Here is a 7,863-nt window from a genome sequence, read left to right on the forward strand (position 1 = left end):
CCTGTCCAAGAGGCCCCACCAGTTCCCAAGATATACACATTTTCTGCGTGCCAGTGTTTGACACAAGAAATATGGCTGTGACATTACAACTTTCTATTGGCTGCTGGAGCGAGCCTGACGGTGGCCATTTTGTGTCCATTGGGCAAGTATTCTTGACTGGGAGAAAAAACTGCTTGCATCTGGGGAACGGGTCCCCGGAGGTTAGGGAATCGAGGTTTATCTCAGAGGGACCCTCTAGTTCAGGTAACTATAAAAGAAATACATGAATAAAATCTAAATCAGTCCCCACAACTATCCCAGTTGGAGTGAAAAGGGAACCCAATGTAAAATATGGGTAACGTATAGAAGGGGAAATAATTAATCTTTTTAGGAAGTGAAAGACTTAAGTATACAAAAGGAGTCCATGCACCAAAATGAATAAACGGAACAACATATAGTTTGTACAAAAACATATATTAAGACAAGTGACTTTGATAATAGGACTAACCATAGGACATAATCAAAAGACAGAACATCAGTAATCTTAAGGGGGAAGTATAAAAAAAACAATAGCAAGAAGAATACAAAGGAGAAAACGCCTTACCCGCCAGAGGAAAATATTAAGCCTGACACCTTAGAGTCAGGGTGACCAACAGGCCAGTCCTCAAGGGCCACCAACAAGTCAGGTTCTCAGGATATACCTGCTTCAGCACAGGTGGCTCAAAAAGTGGCACTGATTGAGCCCCCTGTGCTGAAGCAGGGCTATCCTGAAAACCTGACCTGTTGGTGGCCCTTGAGGCCTGGCGTTGGCCACCCTGCCCTATTATAAACACTGGGAAGCTGCCTTCTTCCTAGGAAAGTGTAGCGGCCCGTGTACCAAGCACTGGGCACACGGAAATGTTATTGTAGCTTGTGCTTGTTGGCACCTATAGATGTACGTCTACCCAACCGGAAATTTCTCCATCTGCGCCAGCAGCAGCAAAAAGGGATTTTTATTGAATTCGTTTTTGGCGCACCAAAGTGAACGGCGCTTGGCGTACAGATGTTAACGGTATATACTACAAAAAAAAAAAAAGAATGTTTCTTTGTGCGCCTCACATAATCATTTAAAAGGACAGCCAAATTATCCGCCATGTTCAACTTGGCGTAAACTCTAAAAAGGTTCTTAATAGTGTTAGCGCAGAATGAGGTTGCTATGTAGCAACCAAACAATGTCATTTGGTGCCGAGCGGATGTTTCATTATTGTAGGTTAACAAAGTGCATCATTTTCACTGTATGGCTGTTATATATCACACCAAGAATGTAACTTTACTAACTCCCGGATGCAAATGACCAAAACATTAAAATGAACAGGGTTTTTGTTTCCTTCATAAATCTGGTGTTGTTTTGTAACGGTATTGCAGTTGGGAGACTTTAATACAGGGGTGGCCAACTCCAGTCTTCAAGGGCCGCCAACAGGTCAGGTTTTCGGGATATCCCCACTTCAGCACACAGGGCTCAGTCTGCTGAAGCAGGGATATCCTGCAAACCTGATCTGTTGGTGGCCCTTGAGGACTGGAGTTGGCCGCCCCTGCTTTAATACATAAACCTGTGTGTGAAGCAGTCTTCCTGGTAAGGGAGATTTCGGGGGCCTACGTACTTAGATTTTATTTGACATTTGTCACTGCTAAAAAGTCATCATTTATTATTAATAATAATAATAATAATAGCATGTTCTTGTATGGCGCTGCTAGTTTTATGTAGCGCTTTACAAGGACATTTTGCAGGCACAGGTCCCTGCCCCGTGGAGCTTACAATCTATGTTTTTGGTGCCTGAGGCACAGGGAGAGAAAGTGACTTGCCCAAGGTCACAAGGAGCAGACACCGGGAATTGAACCAGGTTCCCCCTGCTTCAAACTCAGTGCCCGTCAGTGTCGTTACTCACCGAGACGCTCCTTCTCCTTATAACATATGGTATATATTTATTTTTGCATCTTAAAGTCATTTATCAACCTTTCCCGGCTGCACAAAAACAGCACCAGAAGGGGAAAAAAAATCTCCATATCTCCTTTTTGCCCCAGTTTTGCAGAGGAGAGCCCTTGGTAAATGACCCCCGTTTACACACAAAACCCCATTGAATTTTCAGCACGCCTACAGAAGAGTAAATATTCCAGCGTATAATGTAAAGTGGCATTTAGACCTAGGGGTAGGAAGGGACAGTTTTATAAATACTCTCCAGAGCTGAAGACCCTATAATCCCCCCTAGCCACCCAATTGACCTAGATTATAAGACTTTGCTCCCTCTATAACAACCCGAGCCTGAATAATGTTCCCGCACAAGTCTCCCTCAGCCTGTCCACTATGTGCATATGATCTTTGTATACACTGGTATACATATATAGGGTTTACTAGAATAAGGACTATTTATCACGGGCGAGTGAAGGAAAGGAGTCAGTTTGCAATTTGTTGTAACCCTTTCGCTGTGATTGAGGCCTCATGCATTGTAGGACATTTTGTCTGGGGAAAATGTGGTCCTGTGTCTCTCCCAAACCAGCCCCCCCCCCCCCCCCCTCCGCCAGTTTCCATGAAAAAATATTTTTCTTTTCCTTAGTGTATGAAAGGTATTTTACCTCCATGTGCAGCAGGTTTGGATTTATGGAGAGTTACAGGGAGCGGTTATATGGGGCAATAGGACGAGTTATAGGGAGAAGTTATATGGGGCAATAGGAGGAGTTATAGGGAGCGGTTATATGGAGCAATAGGAGGAATTATAGAGAGCGATTATATGGAGCAATAGGAGTAGTTATAGGGAGCAGTTATATGGGGCAAAAGGAGTTATAGGAAGCAGTTATATGGGGCAATAAGGAGGTTATAGGGAGCGGTTATTTGGGGCAATAGGAGGAGTTTTAGGTAGTGATTGGAAGACTTATAGGGATGGGTTATATGGAGCAATAATGGTTATTATTCACTGCGGGGCAGTTAAAAATGCCAGATTATTCAAATGTAATAAATCCAGCGTAGTCATTTTCTTTCAAACTGATTTTGTCTGGCCCATAAATATTATTTTAAGGCCGGGTTTTGGCATCACCGTGGGAACGCAGAAAAAATGACCATTAAGCTGTCAGGCGCTGGCTAGACGACCATCTGCGCTGAATGCAGTGCAGCAGAGCTGAGGAGGACCCGTGGGTGGGGGAGTCAGAGGTGGCCCCCTCATGCATTATCCAGGCGGTCCTCACTTTTGTTGGGGTGGGGGTGGGGGGGGGGGAGGGAAATAATAAAGTTAACTTGATAGTGCAGGGCTGATATTGCCCATTGCATGCTGGGAAAATAAACTGCAAGCTGCTGTTAACTCTTTCAGTGGCCAGAGACAGTGTTGATTTTCTCCAAACTAAGGGGTTGCTGTGAAATCAAAAGCAGTGGTCAAGGTGCCTTAACCCTTTATTGCCAGAGAGGCGTTGCAGGACCCTCTTCCAGTGAAGGGCTTAATTGTTCCTATAATAGCTGCTTATCCGTTATGTCAGTACTTGATACTCGTTAACCAATGCACAAATTCGCAGACATGTAGAAGCACGTTAATACACACACAGACACACTAATGCACACAGGCGTGCGCACACACACTAATACATTGATACACAGACATACTAATACACACTAACAGACACAGGCACATTGATACAAATAGACATGCTGATACACACACATCATGCATACACTGATTCATATATACAATAATACTGTAACATGCAAACACACTGATACTGTACATATACACACTAACGTACACAGACACTCATTTATACAATGATATGACCAGCTTTGCAGATGCACACCCATATACAGATACACACAGACCCACACACGTTATACTGTTATATACCGCAGACATTGTCCGCCTGTTCTGTTTTGTTAATATGGCCATTGAAATGCCAAGGACTGTGAATAACCCTGATTTAAAAGGTACATTTTCTTGTGCGACAAAAGGAAGCGTTTTATTTTCACAAGCGGCGGTAGAGCTGTATTTGCACGGCGACTGAAATTACGTGCGCATGAAAAGCAGGGAGTCAAAGGCCTGAGCCGTGGTATGGCGTCTGAAAAGGGCCGCACATCCATCTAGTACAAACGTATCCCCAGCAACAACATTCCTGCACCAAGGACCCACACTCAAGGCCCTTTCTCTCCTCCCCACGTCCCTCTGCTGAGGGGGGAGGCGCGTCTGTCTCTCATACGCTTTTTGAAGTGCAAAGAAGTAAATTTATCAAAGTTTCCCAGCTGACAAACTGGGGGCAGAGCCAGAGTGAAGGAAACGGCACCAGATTTATAAAAGGACAAGCCCCCCCCCCCCCACCCTTATGCTACAGTATTTCTGCCCCTTGATAAATCTGGTGATGTTTGCTGCCCCAGTTTCTCAGCTTTGATACACAAATCCCAAATATTCCCCCCCACTCCCCGGGGACGTTTTATTGATTTTTTTTAACTGTTTTTTTGGGGGGGAAAGTGGGATGTTTTTCCAGTTAAAAAAAAAATGCCTGGTCATCATTTGTAGAGGTGTGATGGTATTAAGGTGTACAGCAGGGGTAGCCAACGCCAGTCCTCAAGGTTAACCAACAGGTCAGGTTTTCAGGATATGCCTGCTTCAGCACAGGTGGTGCAGTCTTTGACAGAGCCACTGATTGAGCCAACTGTGTTGAAGCAGGGATATCCTGAAAACCTGAACTGTTGGTTACCCTTGAAGACGAGTTGGGCTACCCTGGTACACAGCACCACTACTTTATAACGTACAGCCGAGTAGCACCCACATAGCAAAGAAGCCCAGGCTTGGAATGTCTGCGGTATATAAGCATGTGCGGCTCTATGTGTATCTGTGCGAGTGTTATGTCAGTGCACTGTGTAGATCAGTCTCTGTATGCATCTGTGTGCACAGCCCTGTGTCTGTGTGCACAGCCCTGTGTCTGTGCACCATTACGTGTGTGCAGTGGTTAAAGAGAATCAGGTGCTGGGAAGAGGTTAAAATTTGAGCTGACTACATTTGCTCCCCATCTCACTCCCCTGAATGTCTTTAGTTTGCTCCTTAGGTAAAATAACCCCTTTTTGTCTTTTTTTTTAGGCCCGGTCTTTTTCCCAGCCACGTGAATCCCGTTAGGTGTAAAACAGATGTAGAGGCTGATCTGGAAGACCTCACTGAATCTGTATTGTGTTCCCCAGCAGGGAGAAAAACTCCACACAGGAGCCTACGGATTTGCAATTACTCAGCCACGGCCCTTCAAGAGCGATGGAAATCATGGGATGGGTCAACATGTTAACGTCTCGGCAATCACTATTCTTACCCCATCAGTAGCGGAGGCGCGGAGCAACGGGGGGGATTAGGGGGAGGAGTTATAGGGAGCGGTTATATGGGGCAATAGGAGGAGTTATAGGGAGAGGTTATATGGGATAATATGAGTTATAGGGAGAGGTTATATGGGGTAATAGGATGAGTTATAGCGAGCGGTTATATGGGATAATATGAGTTATAGGGAGAGGTTATATGGGGTAATAGGAAGATGTTATATGAGGCAATAGGAGGAGTTATAGGGAGCGGTTATATGGAGCAATAGGAGGAGTTATAGGGAGCGGTTATATGGAGCAATAGGAGGAGTTATAGGGAGCGGTTATATGGAGTAATAGGAGTTATAGGGAGCGGTTATATGGAGCAATAGGAGGAGTTATACGGCACAGTGTTTAGGAAACCACATGGCAGGAAGTAGGTTAATATCCTGTATCTGTAAGAAATAAATGGATGTTTTTAGAACAATAAATAAACCGCATTTCTGCATGACTCTGGTTTGGGCTGGCTGACATTTTCCTGCCGTGTTAATCCATCTTGGACCTCCTACCACGAGAGCTCTCATCCATACGACCGTCTTACAGAAAGCGGCAGCAGCTTACAAGTGATTTCGGGATAAGAAGGGGTGTGAGCCAGGATAAAACTCCAGCCCCTGCTCTCCCGGAAAGATTAAAAGGACTCGGCTTGCCTATTAACCCTTTCACTGCCTGACCCCTGAACAGACTCCGAGCTAAGTGTTACGGCTCAGGCAGCAAAGGGGTTAATGACAGTGAACACTATGCTTAACCTTTTACCTGCCAAAAGGCAGTTCTATCCATTGCGCCATGTTGCTCTATCCCGGGCAGCAGGGATTTTCCAACTGGAGAACTTGTCAGGGATGAAAAACTGCAGAAGAAAAAAGCAACATAAGCTGTTACACACCTAAGTACTTTCACTTGAAAGGAACCCCCATTAAATACTAGGAAGTGGCTAGAAACTTAGGAGTAGTTAGGACATAAAACACCAATTAACCAGATAATTATCTGCAGGGAGCATCTTGTCTATTGACATTTGAGGGTTGTAAAGATACAAGACTATGTTCATAAAACGTTTACTGACCTTACAGAGCTTGTTAAAGGCGCAGCCCCTCCTAGGACCACTCGTAAAGAATTTAACAATCAAACTGGCTGCCTTAATCTAGCCATGCCAAATACAAAGATCTGGCTGCTTTTGTTTATCTGAAAATGACACCTTGCATTCCTTCATGGGGGGCTCTGAATTGGGGAGAGGGGAGGATCTGTCAACCCAGTTTTTTCTTCACCCTCATGCCCCCCCTCCCCCCCCGAATCCTTACAAGAGAGCCAGCAGAGATAAGGGGATGGGAGGAGAAGGGAGTATGCCTGTGCAAACCCTTGTTAAAACACACCGTGACGTCAGAGCAGCCCGAGGAAGATAAAAACCCCTCCTAAGTCTCAGCTCAGCACATTTACAAACTCGTTTTTAAAACGATTTAACATACTTTTAAATGTCATATTTGGGTTTTTAAAAAAAAGACATCGGATGTGACTCCTTAAACATGTCACTTTGGTACTTCAGTCATAGGAAGGACAGCCTCAAATAATAACATTAGACATTTTGTTCACATACAGTTTTCCCACTACAAAGACCAGCATCTTGATTCCCACAAATACTCCCCATTACTGTGTCTTGTAAAGTGCAGACAATATAGGATGTAGATCTCCTACGGACTAGAAGAGGAATCGTGTCACCTTTAATTTTTATGTGTACATGACACATTGTAAAAATGTAAGTGCGATACTATTCATTACAATATAACACAATTGTTGAACAAACAATGTTGCACTAAGAGTGTGATCTCTTGTTTTGCATTGAGGATTATTACGCTGAGTCCACCCGAGCTGAAAACCCATCTGGTACCCACTGCTGTTTATTCACTGGGAAAGTGTGAGTCCACATTTCTGTTTATACCAACATGTCTTCTATTTAGAAACAACTACACTATATATTTTTTATTCTTTCCACATACGGTGATATCTGCGCTCCCCAAACCTGTTCTTGGAGTCCTACCTAAGGAGAATTGGACCGTCTCTCTAAAGGGTTGAGCTGCGATTTTATATCACTTATAATTTGACACATTTGCACGTGCACTAATATAAGTGAGCACAATATTATTATTGTTTAATATGATATATTTACACTGTATTTGCCTCATAGAGGAGCGCCCGAATCACTTTTTCTTGCACTAATATAGGATGTAGATCAGGTCTATACATCTCCCGTCCACGATGGCCGCACACAGGCCTGTTTAGAGCCCTCGAGGGCTGGAGTTGTGCAGGCCTGTTTGCGGCCCTCGAGGACTGGAGTTGCGCAGGCCTGTTTGCGGCCCTCGAGGACTGGAGTTGCACAGGCCTGTTTGCGGCCCTCGAGGACTGGAGTTGCGCAGGCCTGTTTGCGGCCCTCGAGGACGGAGTTGTGCCGGCCGGATGTAGATAGTGGGCATTTTTGCTAGCAAGCGAAAAGAGGCATTTTTTTGTAGGGGAAGGAATTTGGACACAAGTGTCAAGATAAGATCGTCACG

At 44.6% G+C, this 7,863-nt stretch overlaps 1 long non-coding RNA gene across 6 annotated transcripts in view; it reads left to right on the plus strand.

Moving 5' to 3' along the window:
• The window catches only part of LOC142501340 (uncharacterized), a 60,408-nt gene extending 52,860 nt beyond the window's left edge, over positions 1 to 7,548 (plus strand). For 4 of the 6 annotated variants that reach the window (XR_012803467.1, XR_012803470.1, XR_012803471.1 and 1 more), the window contains one exon: positions 5,067 to 7,547. This is a non-coding gene — a long non-coding RNA (uncharacterized LOC142501340). Of the gene's footprint in view, positions 1 to 5,066 lie in introns of all 6 variants that reach the window. The other 2 variants (XR_012803466.1, XR_012803469.1) reach the window with 2 other exon arrangements.
• Positions 7,549 to 7,863: the final 315 nt, after the last annotated feature.

The sequence above is a fragment of the Ascaphus truei genome, chromosome 8 (assembly GCF_040206685.1).
Source record: "Ascaphus truei isolate aAscTru1 chromosome 8, aAscTru1.hap1, whole genome shotgun sequence".
NCBI classification, from domain to species: domain Eukaryota; kingdom Metazoa; phylum Chordata; class Amphibia; order Anura; family Ascaphidae; genus Ascaphus; species Ascaphus truei.